The following is a 25043-nucleotide window of genomic DNA, read 5'->3' on the forward strand; positions in this document are numbered from 1 at the left end:
AGTCCTCCACAGGGCAGGTCGTGGATGTGCCTTTCCTTGTGATCGCCGTCTGGTTCCAAATGTCCGAGAAGAACTAGAATGGATGAAGGCGGAAGAGAAGCACAGGTCCCTCCATCTGCAAAGGCCACTGCAGAGACCGGCAGAGTGCGCCTTCCGTGGGCATCACATGTGTCCAGGGCAGAACGGCAGTGACGGGTACACTCAAAAACCCTTCCCCGGGCATTTCCTAAGCCCCTGTTATGTACCTGCCTGCCTCTAATGTCATCTGTATCCAGGGTTAGCCTTGAAGGATCTGGTGACAGTCTCTGGAAGAGGACAGAGTTAGACTTGCAGGGTATGTCCATAGCAGATGAGGTCACCAAAGCCAAACCCATGTGGGCTATGAATGCGGAATGGCCAGGTCTTTGGGGCTTAGGTGCATCTTTTCTTGTGGGAAGCAGGGCTGTGGGCCTATATGGAGCTGAAGGGGAGGTGGTCGGGGGTTGCTAGGTCTTTCCTCTCTCTTCTTTCCCTTGGTTCGTTCCTCTTCACCTGGAGGGATTCTGTGAAGGTTTCTTTGTCACTTAGAGCTCTTTTTCTGTAGAGTTGAGACTTCCCCCCAGAATCACTGCTTCTCTCGAAACTGGGTGTGCCTTTAGGTCTGTCACAAGGATTGTGACAAGGTCCCATACCAGCCTCTTCCAACAAGAGTTTCCCCAACTTGAAACAGCAAGGATAAGGTCTCCATAGTCAAATGGAAGATCTGAAAGAGCAACCTGCCAGTGAGCTGGGAAAATGAAGAAAATCCCAGGGTTCCCATTCCTGAGGAAGAGTGAGGGCAGGGTGATGATTTAAATATAAGTTGCTCACCATGGGTCCTTTTGTTGAAGACCAACTGGTGGTGGCAGCATTCTAGGGTGGGAGGCTAGCCTGGGAAAGTTGATCCCTGGAGAGTCCTCCCTGGGATCCCTTTGGCTCCCTGTAGCTTTCTGTCTGCCCAAGGCGATCAGCTTTGCTCCCACCGGCTCTCCACCATCAGCTCTGCCTCACCACACTCAGGCCCAGAAGCAAGTGGGCCAACGTGACTGGTTGGAAATTTCACTGTAGCAACAAATGGCTGAACAGCACTGTTGGTGGCTGTGCCCCCAGACTCCAGTACTGTGCAGGTGGCCAGCATTACCTGAGAGATGGAACACTGATGTTTCTTACAGTGCAGACTAAGGATCTACTTGAAGCTTCTCTCTATCTCCAGCTTGCTCCTCCAAGCATCCATTTAACGAGCACTCACGGAATGCCTGCTTCCTGTTAAGCACTGTTGCTCCGGGCTGTTTTAACAGAGTTGGAAGACTTCTATTGCAAGTCAGTATTTGAGGCCGAGAGGACCATACATCAATCACAGCTACTCATTTCTCATAGGTTAAAAGCAGGGCAGATAGTGCATATGTACCTGAATATAGCTTTGGGGGTGTTGTTGTTGTTGTTTTGTTTTGTTTTGTTTTGTTTTGAGACAGGGTTTCTCTGTGTATCTTTGGCAGTCCTGGACTCACCTTGTAGACTAGGCTGGCCTTGAACTCACAGAGATCCACCTGCCTCTGCCTCCAAGAGCATTAAAGGGGTGCACCACTGCTGCCACCACCACTACCCGAGGCCTTGGGATAGTTTACTGACCTCTAAGCTAGAAACTGATCTGACACAGACAAAAGAGGACATTATCTACATGGAGCTTGACTTGAAGGAAGGAACTGGCCAGAAGCAGTCATAAGTTATAATCAGAAACAAGTTCTATGGCTCCCCAAAGAGGTTTAATTTCACCGAGCCTAGGGCTCACCAATCCTGCCTAGTATAGTCAGTTGTCCGAGGGATTATCTGTTTCTGCCTCTTTGATGCTGGGATTGCAGGTGGCCACCCTACCTGCTTGATCCATACATGGGTGCAAGGGCTTTATCCAGTTAGCCATCTTCAACCTGCTTTTTTGTTGTGCATGTGTGTGTGTGTGTGTGTGTGTGTGTGTGTGTGTATGTATGTGTGTACATGCGCGTGTGTGCTTGTGCCTGAGCACCATGGGGTATAATCATGTGTATGTGTTCATGTGTGTGTGTGCAAGCGTGCACACGTGTGTGTGTGTGCTCGTGCACATGCACTGTGTGGTATATGCATGTGTATGTGTTCAGTGTGTGTGTTCAGTAGTGCACACATATGTGCTGTGTGTGTGTGTTTGCGTGCATGCACTTTGTGGTATGTGTATGAGTTGATGTGTGTGCATATATGTGTGCTGTGTGTGTGTGTGTGTGTGTGTGTGTGTGTGTGTGTGTGATGTGTCTTCTTATCACTTTCCACCTCATTTTTTGAGACCGTCTCTCACTGAACCTGGATGTCACTGATAAAGCTAGTCTAGCTGGCCACTGAGTGTCAGAGATCCCTCGGTCTCTGTCTCCTCCAGCACACACTAGGATTAAGGCACCAACTGTCACACTCCACATTTTTTGTTTCACATGGGTACTGAGGGTTAGAACTCAGGTGCTCTTGCTGTGTAGCAAGCACCGTTACTGACTGAGCCCAGCTCTGCTTCTTTGTTTTGAGTTGCCTGGGTCAGAGAGGGCCATGATGGGCTCTAGTCACCTTTGAGACAACGTAAGAGTAGAGGTGTCACGTAAGCAGGTCAGGGGCATGGCTGTGGCACTTGGAGGTGGGGCTGGAGATAGTTCATTTGGTCAGTCACAAATCCATGGAGGGAAGTTATTGAATCCCTGAGCAGAGATTAGATCCTGAGGAGGAGAAGGGAGCTTTAAAAGAAGAGAGGGAGTAAGAGAGCATCCTGAAGAGCCCTGTTGCTTGATAGCTGGAGAGGAGATGCGTCCTGATAGGCCAGGAAGCAACAGAGGTGATGGAGAACGCGGACGGTGAGGGAGTTAGGGATTCCCAGGAGCCATTCTCGCTGGCCAGGCTTGCCCCAGAGGCAGTGCCCAGGCTATCACCAGTCACTACATACCTCAGTTATCCTCTCCGCTTTCAAGAATGGCCACCAGTACGGATGGAGGCTTCTTGGAATAGCAAACAAGCTGAAGAGCAGAAACTGACCGCTGACTTAACAACAACATGGAGACCCCTGCAGACCTCAGCAAGGAAGCAGACAGGAAGCCCAGACAACACTGCCAGAAACTTACTGTGACGTGGAAGAGATGCACAGGACGACTACATCGTACTTTTGAGGAGTATGTTTACTGTGAGTTTTAGTTCACTCCTTTCTTTCCTTATGGACAGGCATTTATTGAGCATTTACTTTATACCAACCATGAGACAAGGCCCCAAGGACAGAGATATGAATTGGGTATAGCCTATAGGTTTGTAAGGCATGCAGCTTAGTTTACTTCACTGATTCTCTGACAAAGACGGCTTTATTTTTTATCTTCCTCCTCTTCACCCTTAGGGACTTTGAGCAAAGTCAGATGTTTCTGATTTCTCTGACTCAGAGGGGAAGTGCTACTGGCACCTAGTGGGTAAAGGCCAGAAATGCTGATAGCCACCTTCCAGGATCAGAGCGTCCATGACCAAGAGTCCAAACTGTGTGTGTATGGTTGCCAACAGGGGCTTAGTGGGTAGGCGCTCGACCATGGGTAGAGAAGCTGAAGACGAGGAGCTGATGGGAAAGGGGTGGACACAGATGTGATGTGACAGAGTGACACTAGCCCAGGAGCCTCCAAGAATTCACAATAATAGAAGCACCATGGCTGCTAAGGGCAAAAGTAGGGGGCTAACCCTAGAAACTGTGCTAGATGGTTTGGATTTTGCCTAGGATTCCACACAAGAGGAACCAGATACACATCTTAAGAATAGCAGTTTTAAAAACATGTTGATAATATTTTTTTATTTTGTGTGTGTGTGTGTGTGTGTGTGTGTGTGTGTGTGTGTGTGTGTGTGTGTTGTGTGCTAGTAACTGAAGGAGCCGAGTCTTGACTTCAAGATGAAGTTTATAAACAAACCTGAGCTAGCCTGTGCTTCTTTCTGCCTCTCCTTCCTTCGGGTCTTGACTCGAGGACCAGTTGTGAGCATCACAAGACCTCAGTTTGTAATTCTTATGTACTAGAGATTCCTGTGGATGCTCCGAAGATGCTAGGCCTCCAGATTGCTGAGGAATGGCCTTCAGGCAGTCGCTTCAACTCCTCCTGGTTGGGAGTTCTCACGGAGCCCTTAAGTGTTAGGCACTCTGGCTGCAGTGGCCCTGTCACAGATAGGCTCTTCAGGGAAGTGTGCTCATGGGGAGTCACAGTCACTGCTGCTTTGATCTGTGTGTGAACCTAGTGCCCTCCCATGATCCCTGTGCAGAGTGCTCCGTATTCTGCCTTCTCCGGGAGGCCACTCCACCCCATCATCCGGTGCATTCCTTCTCCTTCATCTCCTGGAGAAACGTGGCTCGGCATAGTCAATGAAATTTAAAGGAGGCTTTGGCTCCCAAATCTCTATCCAGTACAGGTCACACTTTCAAGCCGCCCTTCCTCTTAGGAGGCCCTGACTGTATATGATAGTCTCTCCCCACCCAGGACCAACTGGGAAAGAGAGACCAAGGCTTGCAGGTGGAAGGGACTGGTGGGGCCAAGAGGGATAAAATTTTACCTAAGTTTCCAGGGAAACCAGGGGTGAGATAATCGCACCCGAAAAACTCCATGGCTAAGCCTCCCATTAGGAAAGAAGTACCGAGGCACATTTGCTTGTTCACTAAATGCATCTTAATTCGTTGTATAACCCCCAAAGTGGGGTTCGGATGGGGCCTAGGAAACGTATGGGCACATGGGCACATCAGTGGCTAACAGAGCTCCCTGCAGGTGCGGTCTTTGAAATGTCTTAGTACCTGTGTGTCCACAGCCTAGGATAATCCCTGCCTGGAAATGAAGAAAAGCCAGGAGCTTGATCACAGCGAGTCCATGTGCGAAGCGAGCTCTGATAAACAATGCTCTCTTGTCCTCTTCCCGTGGTGATCTCATAATAGGGAGCAGAACCCTTTGGGTTTCTGTTTTCCCATGTGCAGAGTGAAGGGATCGTTATACTAAGAACTTGTGGTGTTCCTGGTGGCTTTGATTGTGTATTAAATTCAGACTTTTCCAGGGTGCTAGTCACCCACCTGTAGAACTAAGAAAATTAATTTTATACCAAGCTCCCCCCCACTTCCCCTCCCCCCAAAAAAAGTCTCAAAAAACGTTTAGTAACCCAAATGGATTTTTTTTTGGTAGATGGAATTTTTAAATTTTGTTTATTTGTATTATTTAATTAATTCTTTGTGTGGCATAGGTTTAAAGTTGCGCACTATATAAACTGATAGTCTATAGATACATAAGTTTTCCACTTATGTTCTGTGAGTCATGAGTGATACTTGTCCTTCACAGGGCCCCCTCCTGTGTGTGTGGTTCTGTGTATTTTCTTAAGCACTGGGCAGCTTCTGGTTTCCTCCGACAATTCTCACAGCTTCACTACTCTTAGAGAGGCAGCACTTTTTGAATCATAGAGTTACTTAGACTTTCCTTGAAATTTTTAACTCCAATCACATGTCCCAGGTCCCAGAAGTGGTTTGGATTTTGTTTGTTGTTTGTTTGTTTGTTTGTTTTGGGAGGTGTCTTATAGATGAAGATTTGCGATCTCTTGCAGCAGCTAACCCCAGCTTGGGTTGCTTTTAACCTGATCTTTAGAGGTTTGTCTATGGGGGCGGAGAGGTGACTCAGCATGCCTCCTCCTGTGTCAGAGGATTGGAGTTCAGTTTCCAGCCCCCAAGTCTGGTGCCGCTGTGTTTTCAGCTCCAGCGCCCTTCTTGTAGTCTCTGGTGGCACACATATGTGGATGCACCCCTGCAGACACACACACACACACATAAATAAACATTAAATGAATCTCCAAAAAGTTTTTATATAAAGTAAATTATATACTTGCATGAAAATGACCTTATGTAACCCAGTATAGTATAATTAATAAAGAAAGAAGAAAAAATGTTTATAACTATACTAATATGGTGAGGCCATAACCCCAAGACTACTATGGCTTATGTCAAATAAATTAATCAATGGGTCCTTTTTACTCTTATACATTCCATTAATTGATATAATTGGCTATATTAAATAAAAGGCATCATACTCTTTTGAGGGATAATAAAGGATGAGAGAAAGATGGCTGTGCATATAGACATAGACAAAATTGCTAATATGCAGAATTCTCACATAAAGCACATTAGCTTACTATATGGCACGCTGGTGCATTTCTCATTGGCCCCTTGGTCACTGGTGCCTGTGAAATAGGTCTGCGAGGACCAGACTGGGTGGGCTGGGCCCCCTAAGAACTCAGGCCGATCTTTACTCCATTCCAGACACCAGGAACTGTGAGGCCCTCCTGACCCCTTTCTGTGGACCCTCCACTGGGCTTTTGTGTCAGTTAATGAGCTCAGAGTCATTTGGAAATCCGCACAGTGCTCCACAAAAGGAAATAGTAATATAATCAGAAATGATTATATTTCAGCACTTCAGCACTATTGCTGCTATTAATGTCCATTATCACTATATTACCTGAAATGTGTTTAACAATCACAGCCACTAATCAGGGTGCCTGTCCTGGAAAAAATGTGCATTCTCTCCATCTGGATCACACTATGTATTGTGCCATTTGCTGTTTTAAATGTTTTTCAGATAATTGGAACCTGCTACCTCAGACTTTGAAAAGTAATGTAGCGGGTGAAGCCCTGAGAGGTTCAAAGCCGGCACTTCCATCGGGCGAAATAATGCAGTTTTCAGGCAAAATGATTATGATATTATTCCATGATTACATGGGGGGTTGGGGGTAGTCTGTTTTTGTTAAACTTTTGAAAGGAGCAAATTGAATCTCATCCAAGTAATCAGAGGTTATGAAGCCCCAGCACTGCGTGTTTGCACTCGTTGGAGACTCTGCCCCCAGACTCCTTGAACCCTTTGCTGACCACTTGGGGCAGGCCCTGAGTGCCAGGGAGTTCATTCCCTGCCAGTGACCCTCAGCCAAGGGCAAATGGGAGCTGAACAAAGTGTTCCAACTTCCTGGCCTCTGTGATGAGATAACAGGAAGATGTACTCCCCTTAGCGCTCTTACCCACACCGTGTTCGGCCAGGGCAATTCCCATTGGCTCCTTCCTTTCCACTTGCATCCCTAAAGCCCTTCTGGAGCATCTAAGATAACTCTTCAAATAAAGCTCGCGTTTCACATCCTTTCCCCGGTTCTGACGGGAGAGTCCACCTGACCTCGCCATTCTTTTTTCTCTTGTTCTGGAGCCATCTAGAGTCTTATGTCCCCCTGCGCTATTTGTGGAGGACCTTGGCAATAGCCAGAAGCCTTGATGTTTTAAGTCACCATCTCAAGACATGAAAACTCGCAACGTCTCTTCAGGTCTGAGAGGTAGCAGGCATAATTTATTTTTTCCCACCTCCTTTCTTAAACATCACTACTCCATTCAAGTGCGGCAAGATGAATTAATCCAGGCCGCGTGTAAAGTGCCCAAGATCAATGCCCTCCTTCTGAACATGTATCCATGTACTCTTAGGTAATTTATGGTTAATTTTAATAGATTTGTCAACAGCAGCCCTTCCTCATCTAAACAGGCTGCTTGCAGACAGACCACTTAATTTGCTCCTCAATGTTATTTTTCATACATGGTTGCTGCTCGGCCGACAGATACCAGATGATCCCATTATAAACACATTTGACATGGCTCCCACTGAAGGGATGGGCATACTCAAGGTCTGCTCCCGTGGCAAGCAGTGCACTCCCAACCCTCACATAATAGTCTGAGAATAGACACTGAGGCTGTAGTCACTACCCGCGAATGCATGCCGATGAGAGCCCAAGTCAGCCGCTAGAACCAAGAGAGTGGTTACCTGCTAGCAAGTCCTGCTTCTTACCTGTCTCTGCATAACGGTGATTAGCCCACTCTTGGGGCAAGCTGGGGATGTAGGGTGGGACATTGTGCATTAGTAATAGTTAGAAGAATTATCCCAGCTTCCTCAGGTCTCGGTGGACAGCTCTGGGGTGCTCCCCACAGCCTTTCATGCAGAACTAAGTCCAGGATGCCTACGTGGTAACCCAGTTACTAATATACTCACTATTACCTTTTCCTTTCTCAGATCCCTATTCTCTCATGATGCTTCATGAGTTAACTCCCAAAGAAAGAATTTAAATCCAAATCCTTGTTTTGGGACATTGTCCCTCTGGCTAACTCTCTATTGGTCTTCGGACTCTCTGATCCTCCCAGAGTGGATGGGCATCATGCCTTCCCGGTCCCGCCTAGCCCAAAAAAAAAGCTCTCTCACCACCAACCACAGTCAGTCTGGCCAGCAAATTGGATGGAGGTGGGTCAACTAATGGGGCAGAGGCCAGCTGGGCCTGCTTCCAGCTGCCTTGAGTGTTTGACTCAGAGGTGAGGGTGCTCTGTCCAGGTCATCAATTTGGAATGAAGACCAGAAATGGAAGGTGATCACCAGGTAATGCCAACAGTACACTCTTAAGAGGGAGAGATGTTCCCTTTCTTCCGAAGACTAATGGGAGTGCTGATGGATTACTTGAGCCATTTCTGTTCATTGTGGTAACTTCAAGGAGTGCCCAGTGCTGTGAAGGAAAAATGTTCTCTGGGTGGGGTAATCTCCACAGTGCTTCTTCATGACAGAGAGAGCAGCATCACTTTCTAAATTTTCTCAATGGAATTCGATGTGTGTAATGTGTAATAAAATATAAATAGGCCCTTCAGAAGCATCTATGTGTTTCATTTTATCAACCTTTAGATGCGTTAAAGCCAAGTACGTTTTTATATGAATTCTAGATGATATGTAGTATTTTTATTTGCTACTCCATTGCTAAATGTTTCATATAAAACTGAAGAGGGAAAAAAAATACACAGTCCCACATAAAAAAAAGAAGAAGCAGATGGCTAAATGTGACCGTGGGAAGAGACAGAGAATGGAGGGCCCCTCCTTGCCGGGGTGAGATGGGGGCGGAGCAAAGAGAAACTCACTCATTAGCCATTGGCGGCTTGCCCTGCATTGGGAGTAGACTGTCTGGGTTCATAAGAATCTACAGGTGTCTTTGTTATTCCTTTATCCTTTAAATGTACATCTAAATGAGTATGTATTATTTATAGATGTCTTTGAATTTAGAAACATCAAGCTTGAAAAGTAATGCAGCAAGGAAGATTTGATTTAATGCTTTCTGGAGAGCTGGAGAAAGGGGTTTCCTGCAGGAAGGCTCCGGTGTTATCTAACCTTTTTGAGGGACTTTCCCACTAGCTTCTCGGTGACAGTTCAAGGGTGGAAATATCCTAAGGTGGAAGAAAACACAGGAGTCAAGGAGCTAGCAAACCTGAGTTCTCATCCGAGCTCGTCTCCTGCCTAGTTGTGTGACCTTAAGCCTATCGTGCACACTTCCTTGCAGGGGTTCTCCCTGCCTGCATCAGGACACCATCCCAGCCAGTCTATGGTCCTGAGACTGAATACATTCCCACAGACCGTCCTGGACTTGGCCTGGCTCCATAGTCACTGCTTTAGTTTGCACAAGAGCAGTGTGATAGATCAGTGAGCCACAGTGGTGTGTGTGTGTGTGTGTGTGTGTGTGTGTGTGTGTGTGTGTGTGTGTCGGTCTTCCTATGCATGTGCACATGTATGGTACTGGAGATCAACCCCAGGGAATTATGCATGTTAATCAAGCACTTAAGCACTGAGCTACACCCCCAGCCCTGCCCCCACAGTTTTCAGGGAAGCCCCGAAGCCCCAAAGCCCCGAAGACCCTGTACATCAAGCCACTTACCTGTACATGTCGGGAGAGATCAGGAAAACCAAGTCAGCTTCTCATTCTATTTTCATTTCCTCGGCAGTTTCTACATTGGCCAAGAAAAACAGCATACTTACAGAAATTCCTGGTAATAACTGCTTTCTGCTTGGGTATGGAGAAACATGCCTGTCTGTGGTTTTTTTTTTTTTTTTTTTTTTGAATGGATAATTCATCATATCTGGGGGAAAAAAATCTCATAATCTCCATAGACTTTCTTTCACAATTTTGTTTCCTTTGAGAGTATAGGAACAAACTCAAATCCATTCAAGGGAAATAGCTCTTTAGTGGCTTAGAAAGCAATGCCTCTCAGACCCATTTGAGGCTAAAAAGGGGAATTCTGAGATGCTGGCCTTAAAGGCTTGGACTCTGGGCCTGGACTTTGATTTACCAGTTGCAGGGGATGAGTGGGGCCAGAGGCCCAAACTGAATGTTAATTAACTCTCAGAACAACCCTGATGTTTAGTGTCATCACCCCTTTCAGATGGATGAGACTGAGGTGAGTGGGAAAGGCAGTTGGGTATATGGAGTCACCGTGCAGCTAGATAGCAGAGCTGAGACAGACCCAGGTGTCTTAGAGCAGGGGCTCTCAACCTTCCGAGTGCTGCAACCCTTTTTAATACAGTTCCTCATTCCGTGGTGACTCCCAACCATAGAGTTATTTCTCCTTGCCATCTCATAACCATAATTTTGCTACTGTTGTGAATCTTAATGTAAATATCTGTGTTTTCCAATGGTCTTGGGCAACCCCAGTGAAAGGGTCATTCTACCACGAAAGGGGTCGCAAGCCACAGGCTGAGAACAGCTGTCTTAGAAGGCAAATCTTCCACCCACAGTACAGAGATAATCTCCTGCCCCAGTGCACCTGAGACATGAAACTCCAATTATGCCATGCAACTTATAAGCCAGGTTCCAGGCCCTAAACCTAGAGAAGAGCCCAGGCCTCTATCTCTTTGAGGAGGCAGAAACCTACAGAGTCTGAAGCCTCCGTGGCAGTACCCTGCAAGGTGACTTTCTGTTAACACTCCTTTTCAAAGCTCTTAAGAAGTCAAGGCCCAGGGAAGCAGAGGATGCTGAGGGATGCTGAGCAGTACCAGGTGCAGCTAACCTAGGATGATCCAGGTAAGAAGATCTCCTAGCCCTACTCATTCTGATACTGTCTCAGCCCCAGATGTGCTCACTCCAGATGTGCTTCTGGGGCTTTGTAATGCACTGGCCACCTGAGAAGTTGAGGTGTGGATTGCAGGCTCCCCTAAATAGCTAGGTGAATGTTCCCAGGAAGAGACAGGCCTTAGATGAAAGGAATCATGCTCTCAGCTAGGTGTGAGGTCCCTTGGGGTTGATGCTGAGTCCTGGCTCCTGCTAAGCTGCACCTAATGCTGAGGCCTGGGCTGTCCTGCAAAGCTAAGCTGAGCCTAGCCAGAGCCTATGGCCCCCTGAGAATAAGCCAGAGGCCAGCTTGCCTGCCTGTGGGTTGCTTTCCTTCCGTGGCTTCCCCCCTGCCTCCTGGCCTGTTGTTTGGTTTCATTCCCCAAGACTCTCAGCAAGTCTTGATTAAATGTTACAGCCTGGCCCCAGGAGCTGTCATGGGGAATCCAGGGGAGAAACTTGTCCACACTTGAGTCGGAGCTTTAAAGAGACAGCATCCCTGAGAGCTGTGTGGAACAGGAGCGGGCATGATTACCACACATGTCTACCTGGACGGGGCTGGACAAAGGGGTGCCATGTATCTCCCTACACGAGCAACGAAGGGAGCCCACACCCACCCTGGTCTGCTTGGTAGAGCAGCAGCTGGCCTGCCTGTCCGTGAATTAGGGATGTTGGCGCTGTCCCGCCTCTCAGGGCACTTGAGGCGGTCTAATGAGGCAGAGGAGATGCAGAAACGCTCCAAACGGCCCACAGTGCCAGGCAAATGTGAGGCGTCATCATGAAAAGCTTAAATTTATGGGTCTGAAGGAGAAGCAACATCTGGGAAGGAATTATTGCAATTTAAAGGGAGGATGTGGGCCTGTTTATAAGTGCGGAATCTGGAAGCGATGTCTGGTTTTTTTTTTTTCCCCACAAACTAATTTGTATTCCAGTCAGAAAACTATGGTGTGACTATCTTCCAGATGTTCAAAAGAAAATTGTAGAAGATGAGTTACATCTTGGAGGCATTTTCTGTCTTTCAATAGGCTTCACTGAGCATCTACTACATGCCAGGTGTAACCCTCTGCTCACATCTTTGAAGCCACTGTGGGCAAGCCAGGCTGTGACAAGTGCAGTCAGTGCTTTACGGGCCCACTCACTGTGGAGACTTTAGGAGGTGCAAAGATCCTCCCAGATTGGCTGCAATGACAGAAACGCCTTTATAAACATGTGGTGGGGACAGCGGGTATGTGAGGTGGCTGAGTTTGCTGCAACCACTGTTCATTTTGGAAAGGCATTCCGTTTAACAGTACAAATGGTTTGGGCAAGCGTAATCCGTAAACTCTTTCCTGAAGTGCTTTGCCCCCAAATATCTGGCAGTCTTGTGGTAGCATAATAGGATCTATTCAATCCATGCGCACCTCACTTTCCTTCTCTCTGCATTCTTTTACCCCAAGACAATGAGGAGCCTAAGGAATGGGGCCCATTGAGGCCACGTTGGCTTGTTAGGGAGGTTTCGTGGGTGACCCTCGTGCTGATATTGGAACTGTCACCATTGTTTGCCAGCAAAGTGTCTGTGCCCCCAGAGTATGCTGGGAAACCTCTGGGGGTCAGATAAATGGTGAGTTATAGGCTAGAGCCGGGGAGTCTGAGATCAGGACACTAGGAAGAGCCTTACTCACCACAGGACTCCCCAGGCTCCCAGGACTATGAGTGACGCTTCTTGGCTGAGAAGCTCTGTGACCAGCCCCAGGGATTAGCACAATCCCTGTAGTAGTAACAAGGCTACTCTGGAGCCTGTTGCCATAGGACAGGTGTGACTTGGCTCAAGCTGACATCACAGAATGCCACAGTCTGGGCAGCTTCACCATTCAAAAATGACTTCATGGTTCTGGAAGCTAGCAAGTCCCAGAGCTGCCCTCATAGGCAGCGTCTATTATGGTGCTCTCCCGGCCTCGAGCACCTCATGGGAGGTGTGGGGAGACCTGTGAACGAACGACTCTTCATTCTTTAGGATGGTACCAGCTCAAACATTCTATCCGTGTGGGGGCTCTACCCTTTATGTCTACTCTTACAACAACTGCAGTAAAGTCCCTACCTTCATACACAGTCACGTAGGGCATTCAGGTTTCAACACCGACGGGGTTGGGAGCAGGCAAGTCAATCTGCATAGTAAGATGAGAGATGAAATGGCCTAACTTGAGCATCAGTAACACAAGCCACTGGTAGCTAATGTGTCTGCTTAGCCTTCTGAGTAGTGAGTGCTCTGTGTGTCACAGAGAGAGGGAAAGAGGAGTCAGGGCTTTCATGACAGGTAGGTGGCGAAAGTCATGCCCTGAAATAAGCATCTAGGAATAGCGTTTTTTTGTGTGAACCAGTCGGTACGTGCGCGTCGTCGTCGTTATCTCGATGGAGGGAGAGAAGGAGGGAAGACCCCAGGAGGAATGAAAATTGGTCCCTGAAGTTAAGGGAGGGTGAAGAAAAAGCTTACACATCAGTGGTTTGTGGCTCCAAAGCTCCCTCTGACAAAAATCTTACTCTTCAGAACGTAATTCCTCTTATTAGGAAGAATTTAAATGCCATTTAACTCAACTTTGGTCTTGTGGGATGGAGGAGGATAACGAAAGGACTGAGTGGCGCGTGCTGGGGTAATCGTCTTACTGATTGCAAAGACCTGAAGAGAGTGGCTCACTGTTGACAAGTGCGGCCGGGGAGTGGGGGGGGGAAACTATGTAGCAGGGCGAGGCCACCTGACCCAACCAGGCTTTTGGGAGCGCTGCGAAGTGGGGTGTGGATTCACCAGGGACTGATGCAATGAGATGGCTCCCTAACACCTTAGGGTGGTGACTGCACAGCAAGCACAGGACAGGTCCAGAACAAAGGTAATAATACAGAAACGCCAAGCACCCCAGTTTCGTCTCGCTCATTGACTTTCTGTGTGACTCGGGGTGACTTCTTACTTGCGGGGAGCCTCTGTTTCCTTGTTTGGATAATGGGGGATAATAAAAGCAATCAGTTCATCAACTTGTTAGGAAAGGTGAAGGAGAGAATGTGTGTTGAGGTAGGTTTTGCAAACCTCAAGCACTGTGGAAATGTTATTTCTCTAAGCAGGCAGCATGGCCTCAGCAGACACAAGCTTGCTTTGAGGAATCTATGTCCACAATAAAGCTTGCCAGGCAGGGCCTCACTAGCAGCTGAAAACAAGTAATGGATCTCATCAGTGGCCAACTCTGGACCTTAATGGAAATGGGAAAAGCCTGCGTGATGCTGGGTGGACTTTTCAGACTGTGCTCTGTCTTTGCCTCTTCACTCTCCACTTTAAAAGCAGAGCCTTCTGGACCCCTCGGCCCAGTGAACTCTGAGGAACCTAATGGATAAACCTGATGCTTAGTTTTGTATTGGCAAGATGCCTGCCGGTTTTGGTGAGCCCATGCTTGATATTATTAATGGATGGTCTGTTTTTCTGTCTTCTTAAAAGAAAGCAACTATGAATGAGCGTTCCCTCTGCGGGATGTGTTTGGAGCGGAAGTCTGAGCCCGATGCCAAGGCTGCTGGGGAGCCCTGCATCCAGGCTGACGGGAGGTGGGCTTGTGGCTAGTTCTCTCCTTTCAGTATATGGCCTCGAGCTCCTTTCCTTTGCTTTCCAAGAAAGACGGAATCTCTGTTCCCTAGCCAGTCGAGGGGTGCTGGACTGCCGAGTGCTGGAACCGTAATTGGGTTGTATGGTCAAGAGTCAGGCATAGCTACTTTCTGATCCGGTATCAAACCGGAGACTCTCCCTAATTGGTTTCTCTTCTCTGCGGGCAGTTTCTCTCAAAAAAAAGAAAAAAAAAGGTGTCTTTTATAGAGACGTAAAAACTCCTAGGGCCTTTGTTTATAATTCTCCTGGCTATCAGTTTGGTTTGTGTCAGGAATCACCTACAGATTTTGAGTTGAAATGGCTCTCTGAGTTAGATGTTGAAATCTTTTCAGCATTTAACCCAAAGGGCCCATTCCTAGTTCTTGTCTTCATAATGGTCTTTGTCTTGTCAAAGGCAGTCTCATCGGGTAAGTACCTTGGGCAGGTATAGGCTATATACCCCCATTTGAGCTGTGGCGTTAACCTGGTGTGATTGGGGTTTTTGTTTGGTTGGTTGATTGGTTGGTTGGTTTTGTTTTGTTTTAAGAATCTTCTGTCCTTTTTTTAATGTTATTTTTATTACGATTATAAGTTGTCCTTTGCTAATTCAATTAATGGAAGAGAAGGGGTCAGTTTGACTTGAAATAAGCAAGATCAAGTCCCCAGGTGAGGTGCTGGTGTCATGTTCCCCGAGACTTCTTGGGTTCCATGCTGAGATGCTTTCCCAGGCCACGAGCTTCGGAAACTGAAGGTCCTACAGGGTTAACTTGGGATCAGAATTATCACCAGAGCCAGAGCCAGACCTGATGGCGTACCCATTTAAGCCCAGCTCTCAGAAAGCAGAGACAGGAGGATCTCCATGAGTTCGAGTCTGGCAAGGTCTACACAGCGAGCTCCAGGACAACTGGATAGGGAGACCCTGTCTCAAAACAACAACAGGAACATTACTAGAAAAAGGGTTATTCATTTTTATTGAATTTTTACTTTTTTAATTCAAATCTGATCATATAATTTTCCTCCTTCCATTTCCTCCTTCCACTCACATTCGTGTACTAGCTCACCCCCTCTCAAAATAAAGGACTCTTTAAATACACACACACACACACACACACACACACACACACACACACACACAGTCCAAATATATAAACGCAACCTGATCCATTTCATTTAGCATTACTTATATGGGTATGATTTCAGGGCTGACAATTTGGTATTGGGAAACCAACTAGGGAGCTTGGACTAGACTGCTTCTGCTCTCAGCATCCTTCCTTAGTTGCCTGCTGCTCTTTGTCTCTGAGTGCGGCCTGTGGGATTTCCCCCTTCCATGTTAGCAGGTCTGTTGGTGTTGTCATTGTTCAGGTCTTGTGTAAGCAGCCATGTTGTTGAGGCGTCATGACTGAAGCTTCCCTGCAATTTCTAGGAGACAGACCTCACACCAGCCTTCTTATTCCTCGCAATGTTTCTGCCTCCTCTTCTGGAAAGCTCCCCCAAACCTTAGGTCCAGGCATTGTGTTGTAGTCGGGATGGGCACCCCACACTTGTTCTTTTTCTTTTAACATCTGCTGTAATGGGGAGTCTCTTTGATGAGGAGTGAGGGCTATATTTATCTGTGGGTCTAAGGATAAATATTTAGAATGCAGTTAGGAATTGTCCTCATTTAGTAAGGGAGCGGTAGTAGGCTCACCTCCATGATCCGTGACCTGACCAGCCCAGTTTAGCAGGCTAGATTTCTAATACCAGCCATGACTTCCCTCTCATTAGGCATTGCTGGTTAGCACCAAGATATGAGCACCACCATTGCACCCTTTCGGCTATGGCTCCACTCTGGCATCAGTTGTGGCTCATGAGCATAGAAACAGGTTTCTGATCATTGTAACTGGGTTTCTAATAACGTAAAATTACTTCTGACACCAAGCAGCTCATTAAAGCAGAGTGTGGATGGGTGAGTGGGTGTAATTTGTAGACCATCTTAGAAGAAAAGACGATGAGTCATGATCTATTGTGCACAGCCACAGACCTGAGATTCAAGTAATGATACTATCTGTTTTCAGCTCCCCCCCCCCCCCGCCGCCACATCTGACTGCGAGAAATAGAGGTTGGATAGGATGAAAAACATTGAGAATGGAAAAATATGACGAGATAAATAAAACCACTGAAACATGGACTAGGGGTGGATATAAGCTAAGAATAGTTGGGTTTTTGTTTGTTTGATTGGTTGGGTTTTTTGTTGTTGTGGTGGTGGTGGTGGTGGTTGGTTGGTTGGTTTTTGTTTTGTTTTGTTTTTGTTTTTTCAGCCCTTAAGGGAGGAGCACAGGGCAGAAACAGGCTAGAGCATGATGGCATGGGAACTCGTTGCTGGGGTGACTGGTGGTGCCCTCGAGTTAAGTGATGCTGAAGAGAGGATGATGCTGATGAGAGGAGGGAGCGCTCATAAACCCCTTCTCTAGTTTGAGAAATAAGAAACAGGCTCTTAGGAAAACTAGTAACTCACCTGGCATCACAAAACCATGTGGCTACATACAAATTACTGTTGTAAAATCCTATGATCAATCCTCTCCAAAAGTAACCAATAGGCTCAAATGTATCCATTGAGGGGACTCAAATAAAAGAACAAGTCACAGGAGTGTAGGTACAGTATAAAGGTACCACAACAGTATAATAGTCCAGTACTAATAATACTAATTATTACTACTACTACTACTAATAATAGTGATACTTACTGCCTATAAGCTTCAGGATGCAGAGGAGGCAGCTAATACTGGAACCTATTGAGGAGGGGGGGTGCCCTCTCCCTCACGTAGCGCTACCACCTCCATCTGAGGAGCACAGCTAGCACCTGAAGACACAACAGGGCCAAGGCCAGTCCATACCTGGTCTCCTACTGATGCCCATGTAGGTTGAACCTAGCCAGAAGTCAACGGCTATCAGGACCAAAGCGATGCCCCCTAGAGATCAGATACAGAGCAGGTGGTGGGGTAAGGAGCTGGCCTGGATGAACAGAACGGTTCCAGCACGCTAGCAAATGGGTCATTTCATATCAGGAAACAGCCTGGCTTTGCATGTGGCTTATTCCATGCAGGACTCTTACATGGTCCCCTCTACAAATGAGACCTAACAGATTAAGAGGAGGGACACAAGGCCATTGTTGTAAGTCATAGACGGCTCTGTTCTGCCTCCCCACCATTGCTCGTTTTAGCTTCCTGTCTAGCCTGTGCCATATTCATTCTGGTACAGCCTGGAGCATGGGTATCATCTGCCTGGAGGGATATGAACTACCTGGATTGAGGAGAAGAGAAGCAGGTAACCTGACTTGGATTTCTAAGAGATTCTTCTCCGATGTCCGGTAGCCAGGATCCTCATGCTTTTAGTTACTAGCCTGTACAGTGGCCTACAGTACCCGCCACAACCAGAGTACCCAGCAGTTGAGTTTCATCTTCTTCTGCAATGTCCCAGGTCCCCCCCCCCCAAGACTTTCTCATTGATCTTAGAATGATGTCCCAATTCCCAGAGTCCTTTGCACTGCCTCTTCCCTCTGTGCTAAACTCCTATGGGACCCATCCCCCATTCCCTCCCAATATGTACATAAATGTCATCCCCTATGATCCTGACCTCACACTATTGGAGTTGTACAGCAGTCCCCAGATAGCATCCTCACAACCTGTTCTAGTCCATCCCTACATACAAGTCTCACCTTCTTCTAATACAGTTTTCACCTTTTAAGTTCATTGTTTCTTGTTTGTTTCTACCCACTAAACCGTGAACTCCGTAAGGGTGGTGATGTTTGTTTTGTTTTGTTTTGTTTTGTTTTGTTCATTCATGCATTTCCATTCCCTAGAACGTGTCCTAATATGCTATAGACACTTGATAGTTGTTGGATGAATGAAAAAGAATGAATGAATAAATGAGGGAATGAATGAGTGAGTGAGTGAGGTTCTTGAGACCCTAAAATCAGTGTGACCGCTATCTTCTAGACTTTTCTCTCCACCAACACCTATCTGCTGAGGGCCTTTCCCAGAAATTCATTGATCCTCCGATCACCATTGTTGCCAATACCTTGTGGCTGGAGTGATCAATGTCCCCGCATGCGTCACACTGGCTTGGTGGAGGAAATGTATTCACGACTTTGGCTCTGTATCAAAATTAAATGGTGACCTTGGCTCCCTTTGCCTCCCCACAGAGGTTATTTCTTAATCATAAAGGGAACACTCTGTCCTTGGGAAAAGTAATATTTCTGCCACCTTCAGCTTTCAAATGGCTATTTGATATGGCTCACGGGTGTCCCTGTCAGAGGCAGCTGAAAAAGCTTAGGTAGAGAGAGGATCAGCAAATGACCTGTCGTGTCGTCAGAAGCTGGCCATGAGGTGGGATTCGTTTACAATAACTTATTTACCTGTCCAAATCCTTCATAACACATTAAAGCTTTCTCCTGCTATCCAGGGCCCTGGAGTGCTAAGGGGGAAAAAGAAAATCAATTGCTAATGATATATTCCATTAAAAAAATATATTGATTCCAGGTAATGACAGTCCCATGCTTTTGCAGGGAGGGTGCCATTTCCCATCATGGCAATGGCTTTCGCATATATTACGTTTGAAAGCATGAACAAGGAATCACCCTGCCTTGCCATAACAGATAGCCTCTTCCTAGTAGGTATTAAATCTATATTTAAAACATTTCTCTCCAAGGATTTCATTCTTTGCCTCCTCAAGGTCTTCTTCCCCATTGTCTAAAAAAAAAAAAAGTAATGATTTGTTATTGTAATTCTGGAGTTTATGGCCTTTTCAGCATTAAAGACCAAGTTCCTTGGGGTTTTTCCACCTTGAACTGCTTTGCGTGGATTAGGTGGGCAACACCGCCATCATTCTTAGTCGTGTTCCGTGGCAATGGCTCAGGAGTGGGGATTAGGGCTAGCCTGTTTGGAAGATGGGCAAGATGACGAGGTATTGTTCACTGTACCCCGTCATCCTGGTGTGTTATGATAGGGTGAGGTACCCTCGTTTGAGAGAGTCCACAGGAGGAGGGTCAGCATCAGGGGAAAACCTGAGGTAGGGACAACGTCCATTAAGGGTGGGGCCATCTAAGATACTGGGACTCAGAATATATAAAATGATGGCCGTTCCCCACCCCAACCCTGTTCTTTCCCCCTTTCTCTCTCCAGACTGGCTGGCTTCCCCGTTATGCTCATGCATTGCTAAGTGCTGGTGGTCATCGGAGGTTTTGCATCCTGGGGACGAATCCTGAGCTCACCAGAGACGGACGGCGCAAGGTAGGTCCCTGCTTAACAAACCTGGAATGAGGAAGCCATCCACCTGGACAAAGCTGGCTGTCTTCTCTCATTCTGAAGGGCTAGGGGAGAGGGAGATAGATCTGGTCCCTTACTTGATGGTTGATGAGAGTATTACCACAGCCATGTGAACCAAGGATGCCCAGGGCTCTCTGAGCCTTCTTGGCCCCAGTCAGATCTCAAGTGTCTGTGGGGAGTTCAGCAGCTACATCAAGTACTTCAAAACTGTTGTTCTTTTTGTAGGTTTAAAAAATTCAAATGGTATAATTCAGCTTTTTAGTTATTGAAATGTATCATTAATTATCATAAAATACTGTGTTTTGCCAGGCATAGTGGCACACATCTGTAATTCCAGCACTCCGGGAGACAGAGGCAGGTAGATCTCTGTGAGTTTGAGGCCAGCCTGGTCTACAAAGAGAGTCCAGGACTGCCAAGGCTACACAGAGAAACCCTGACTCAAAAAAAAATCAAAAATTTTAAATTAATTAATTAATTAAAAATATTTTTAAAATATCTGTTTTAAAAGACCATCTCTAAAAAAAAGTGTGGGCATCGCTCAGAGGAGTTCTTAGCATACACAAGGCCCTGGATTCAACCTCTAACATCAGAAAAATCCTTGTGTGTGTGTGTGTGTGTGTGTGTGTGTGTGTGTGTGTGTGTGTGTACACATACATATGTACATAGAGAGAAACCTGAAATTATATAAATGATATAATTATATTCTACAGAGATAAACATGTTGGTCTCTTTTCTCATGTACGTGTGCACATAGGTCTGCATACATATGTACATGGGATCACACTGCACCCACTACTACTTGGTAAATGCTGTTTTGACTCAACAGTATGTTAAGGCAGCATTTTATCTCAGTGATTCGAAATCTGTGTCATTTGTCAAAGCTTCCTATTTTTAGGGATATATAATATACATACATCCTATACATAACCTACTTAATGCCCTAGAGATGGACTTCTAGGGTATTTTGAGTCGTCTACTGTAGCAGTACCACAAAATACATTTCTGAGAATGTCCTTTGCATAGCCATTTATTTTCTGATGTTAAATTTAGAGAGATCTGGCCTAACATTCAGATGCAGGGCTGTCAATCCAGGAGAGAGCGGGCTGGGGATTGGCAGGCAGGGGTTCGGGGGGAGTTGTGACCTACCTGGTGAGAGCATAAATCTTCTGAAAAGCAACTGCAGCATTGTTCTGTCACCTGCCAGCAAGCCAGACACATGCCTGCAGCAGTGATGGAGCCTGCAACTGAACTCGCCAGCATGCACACATTTGCAACCACTCAGGGGAAGACCCTCGCCTGCGAGGAGGCAGGCTGAGGACAGGGTGGGAGTGTAGGCTTTCAGGATAACTACGGCTCGGCTAACCTAGCCCCATGTTCTTGAGCACCTCTGACCAGGAGCATCTACCCGAGACCAGCAGATGCTCTGAACTCAGCTTAGACCATCAGGATAACAAATTCTCTTGTTGGTCAAACTGCTGTATCTTGGGACCCAGTGACAGTGCAATTGAAGGTAGCAGTATATTCTAGTATTCTTCAGAGCCAGGGAAAAGCCTGTGCTTCTAGGATCCCAGATTTTAAGTGGCCGAGATTGTATTCAGGAAGTTACAGGGGGCTACAAACTGGTGCTAGATGCCACCATGAAGGTGCCCAGCACCCACCTATGCCTGCAGCAGCTACCTCCTAGTAATATAGCAGGTATATCACAAGAAGGAACTTGTGGGCCCCTGACCCAGAGACCTGCTGGGCTGTTTCCATGCACCTAATACAACCTCTGACGGGAGTTGGGTGGATGGATGGACTGCCTTGTCCATTGTCCTAGGCCTTGGGGGAGATGTCTGACTTCTGTGCTGTTGGGTCAGTGAAGCATGGGGTTTGGGAACCATCTCCTTCCCAGCTAACAGAGGGATAAAGAAGAAATGTGGAGGTGTGCTTCACTTTAAGTCAGCTTTCATTGGCTTATTCTGCACTGTTTGTTTGCCAGGAAAGAAGGGGCTGGGGCCTGGGGGCACCTGGAGTAGTGTTTGGGTCCTTAAATGTTTACCCTTAGTTTGGTTCTTCTTATTCCCTGTTGCCACTGCAGGTTTGCCATGGGGCTCAGATTCAGGACGGGGGAAGAGGTTGATCTGACAGTTCTCACGTGGTATGCCAAAGAGAGAATCCTTTAGAGGGCTTTAGTATCTGTATGCCCCTAGACTGTTGTCCCTATAGTGGATATTTGTCTGACCCACCACTGGTCCATTCCTGAAGGGTGAGAGCTGTGTCTAATGCAACTCTGAATTACGTCTGTCACATCCCACCAGCACCAGCTCTGCACCCAGCCAGGACTGTCCCTGTGAGTTACCCATCATACATGGGCCCTGTACTGGATGCACTCTGTATTCCTGGTTGGAATACCCACTAATACCTATAGAGGGTAGGAGAAGATGTGGAAGCCCACTATCGTCCCTATGGACCAGGAGAAACATTCCTGGACCGGTTTCCTGGGTCCTGCTATAAAGCAGGCCAGTTTAGGAACAATGTGTGGAGAGCTGCTGCCCGCCCTCTGAAGTTGATGGAAATCACTCAAGTAATAATAGGGTCCCAGAAGCAGGGAAAAAGAAATCTAACATCTGTGCCGCCAGGGGTGGTGCGCTGGAGACTCGAGGCTGTGCAGAACTGAGGGTTGAGCTAAGAATGGTAGGAACCGATCTCTGAGCTCTTGAGCAGGTACAAGGTCACTGCCAATCTCCCTCGTCACACTGAGGGCAAGCCTGTGCTGTCCCCCTTGCCTCTGTCACTGGAACTGTGGAACCATCCCATACAGTCCTTCCAAGAATCCTCCCTTTCTCCCCTCCCCCCGCCACCCCCAGCAAACAAAATCCCCATATGTCATACACCTTCAAGATCCCAACACGTGCCTCCTGAGTGAATGGGAGCTGTTCGTATGCAGGCTCTGGGTGTCCGCACTCACTACAGCTTCACTTCCCGAGACGTGACCATCCCCCAAGGCCTAGGACAATGGACAAGACAGTCCATCCATCCACCCAACTCCCGTCACCACACACTGTCCTCTGCCAGCCTCATGCCCCCCACTTAAGGGAGCCTCATTTTCCTGAGCTACCCAGTTCTTCCTCTCCCGTACTGGCTTCTTGTCCATCTCTGTTAGACCTCTGTACCCATGACCCCAAGGATAAGCCATGAAGACATCTCAGTAATGCTCTGGACACCATATATGCTCTGCCATTCCCTTGCTGCCTTTCTTGGTCTACCCTGGGGACCCCCATAGCCATCTCCTCCACTGGACATGTGAGCCCTTGAGAAAGCAATGTAGCCATGGCCACCGTCTGGATCCCAGTCCCTCATCATGGCCTTACCTGGGCCCCGCCCCTGGCTGGTATGTTCTTGCATGCCCTCTGTCTAGGACCTCTTTGCCTTTCCGTCAAAAGTTTCTCCAAGACCTCAGTGGCTTCCTCTTATCCTTATAGAGTCCTAGGGCCTTGCCCTCCCTTGCTGTGTGAACTGAAGATCTCTGGCTCCTCTTCATCCCTTGCCCTAAGGCAGTGGTTCTCAAACGTACTAATGTTGCCACCCTTTAATACAGCTCCTCGTGTTGGGGTGAGCAACCATAAAATTATTTCCATTGCTACTTCGTAACTGTAATTTTGTACTGTAAATCTCAATACGCAAGATATCTGATACAGAACCCTCTAAGGGATCGGGACCCACAGGTTGAGAACCATTGCCCTAAGGCTTCCCCCCCCCCCCCCCCCCAGTTTTTCATCTCTCTGTTGTCCTCTGTTGTTTCTGCATCACCTGTGCCCTGGACTCAGCTGGGTCTTCTGTCACTGTCTTTCAGTTACCTTTCAGAGTCCTTCTTGAGTTAAACCCTTCTAAAATAAAGTCCCTTTGTTGCTATTTCCTGTGGCTTTTATAGGAGAGTCCTCGGCACTCCACATTCTGACTGTGTTTACATCCTCTGTCTTAGGGTCTCATCTTCCTTCTCTGACCGTTAGGTTCTATGGATCAGGGTCAGTCCGTTCCTCCACAGTGCCATCACAGGGCTGAGTTGGTACCTGAGTATAGAGGATCATGTTCTGACAGACCCTGGAGAACCGCAGACCATACCCTCATAGGCAGTATGATGGAGAGGCCCCTGGAATTGGAGACAGTGCACCAGCTTCAAGTCCAATGTACCAGTAACTGTGAGAGCATCAATCTACACAGTGAGACTAACCCTGACCTCTCCTGTCAGGAGACTGAGGAAAGATGCGGGGAGACCATGAGGGACAATGAAGGGAAACTGAGAAAAGACTACAAGGGGACGCTGAGGGAAGGGTCACTTATGCCACCCAGGCAGCAGTGCCCAGCCTTGGGGTACAGGGTCATGGCCCAGACAGTTTTACCAGTCTAGAGGTTTGGGTCTGTCCACCAGGAGCTCTAATTGAATTGTTCTCACTGGATAGCATCTAGCTTGAATTGCTGTTCCCAGTTTAAACTGTCACCCAATACCTGGGCTCTCAGAAGGCAGGAGATACACTGGAGGGAACCCAGGAGCTCAGAGCTTAAATGTGCACAGAACTTCCACTTAGCTGGTAAAGAGGGGTGAAGAGGCACACCCCAGTTCCTTCTGTCTTCAAAACCTTGTTTTTCACCTAAGCTGGAAATACTTTCTCAGAAAACCTCAGAGTTTGATTTTGTGTCAAAGTTTGACTTTTTAAGTGGCCTTCCTTAGCTCCTAGGCACTCTCGCTGGGAGCCAAGACTGCTGGGAACAGCTGAGAGTTTGTCCCCTCTGTGGAGACAGCTGAGGGTAAAGCATTGAGGTTCTCCCCAGCCTGGATTCTGTGATATGCCCAGGATGGAACACTTGTCCCTTTTTTTTTTTTCAAATTTGGAAGGAAAGAAAAAAAAGAGAAAGAGAGAGACTAGACTCACAGCGACCTTGCCAGTATTGCCTGGTAAAGGACCACACGTGCATTTTTGAGTGGGCATGCTCTCAAACTTGTGAATCTCCATCCATGATAGATGATCAGACATCACCTACAATTAAAAACTGCTCAAAAGTACTTTTAATCCATTTTATTAATATATGCCTATAAGCCTAGTACTAAGGAAGCAGAGAAAAGTGGATCTTGAGTTAGAAGTCAGCCTGGGCTGCATATTGAGATGCTGTCTCATTAAAACAAATAAAACATTCTTTTAAACTTTCACTTTATCACC

At 47.1% G+C, this 25043-nt stretch overlaps 1 protein-coding gene across 1 annotated transcript in view; it reads left to right on the forward strand.

The window, feature by feature from the left end:
- The window catches only part of KLHL29 (kelch like family member 29), a 294574-nt gene that overhangs the window by 63114 nt on the left and 206417 nt on the right, over positions 1-25043 (forward strand). Inside the window, exon 2 of the mRNA XM_084791398.1 lies at positions 19702-19809. The gene's annotated coding sequence lies outside the window, so the exon portion shown is untranslated. The remainder of the gene's footprint in view (positions 1-19701; positions 19810-25043) is intronic.

The sequence above is a fragment of the Acomys minous genome (assembly GCF_964271855.1).
Source record: "Acomys minous genome assembly, chromosome: 8".
In the NCBI taxonomy this organism is placed as follows: domain Eukaryota; kingdom Metazoa; phylum Chordata; class Mammalia; order Rodentia; family Muridae; genus Acomys; species Acomys minous.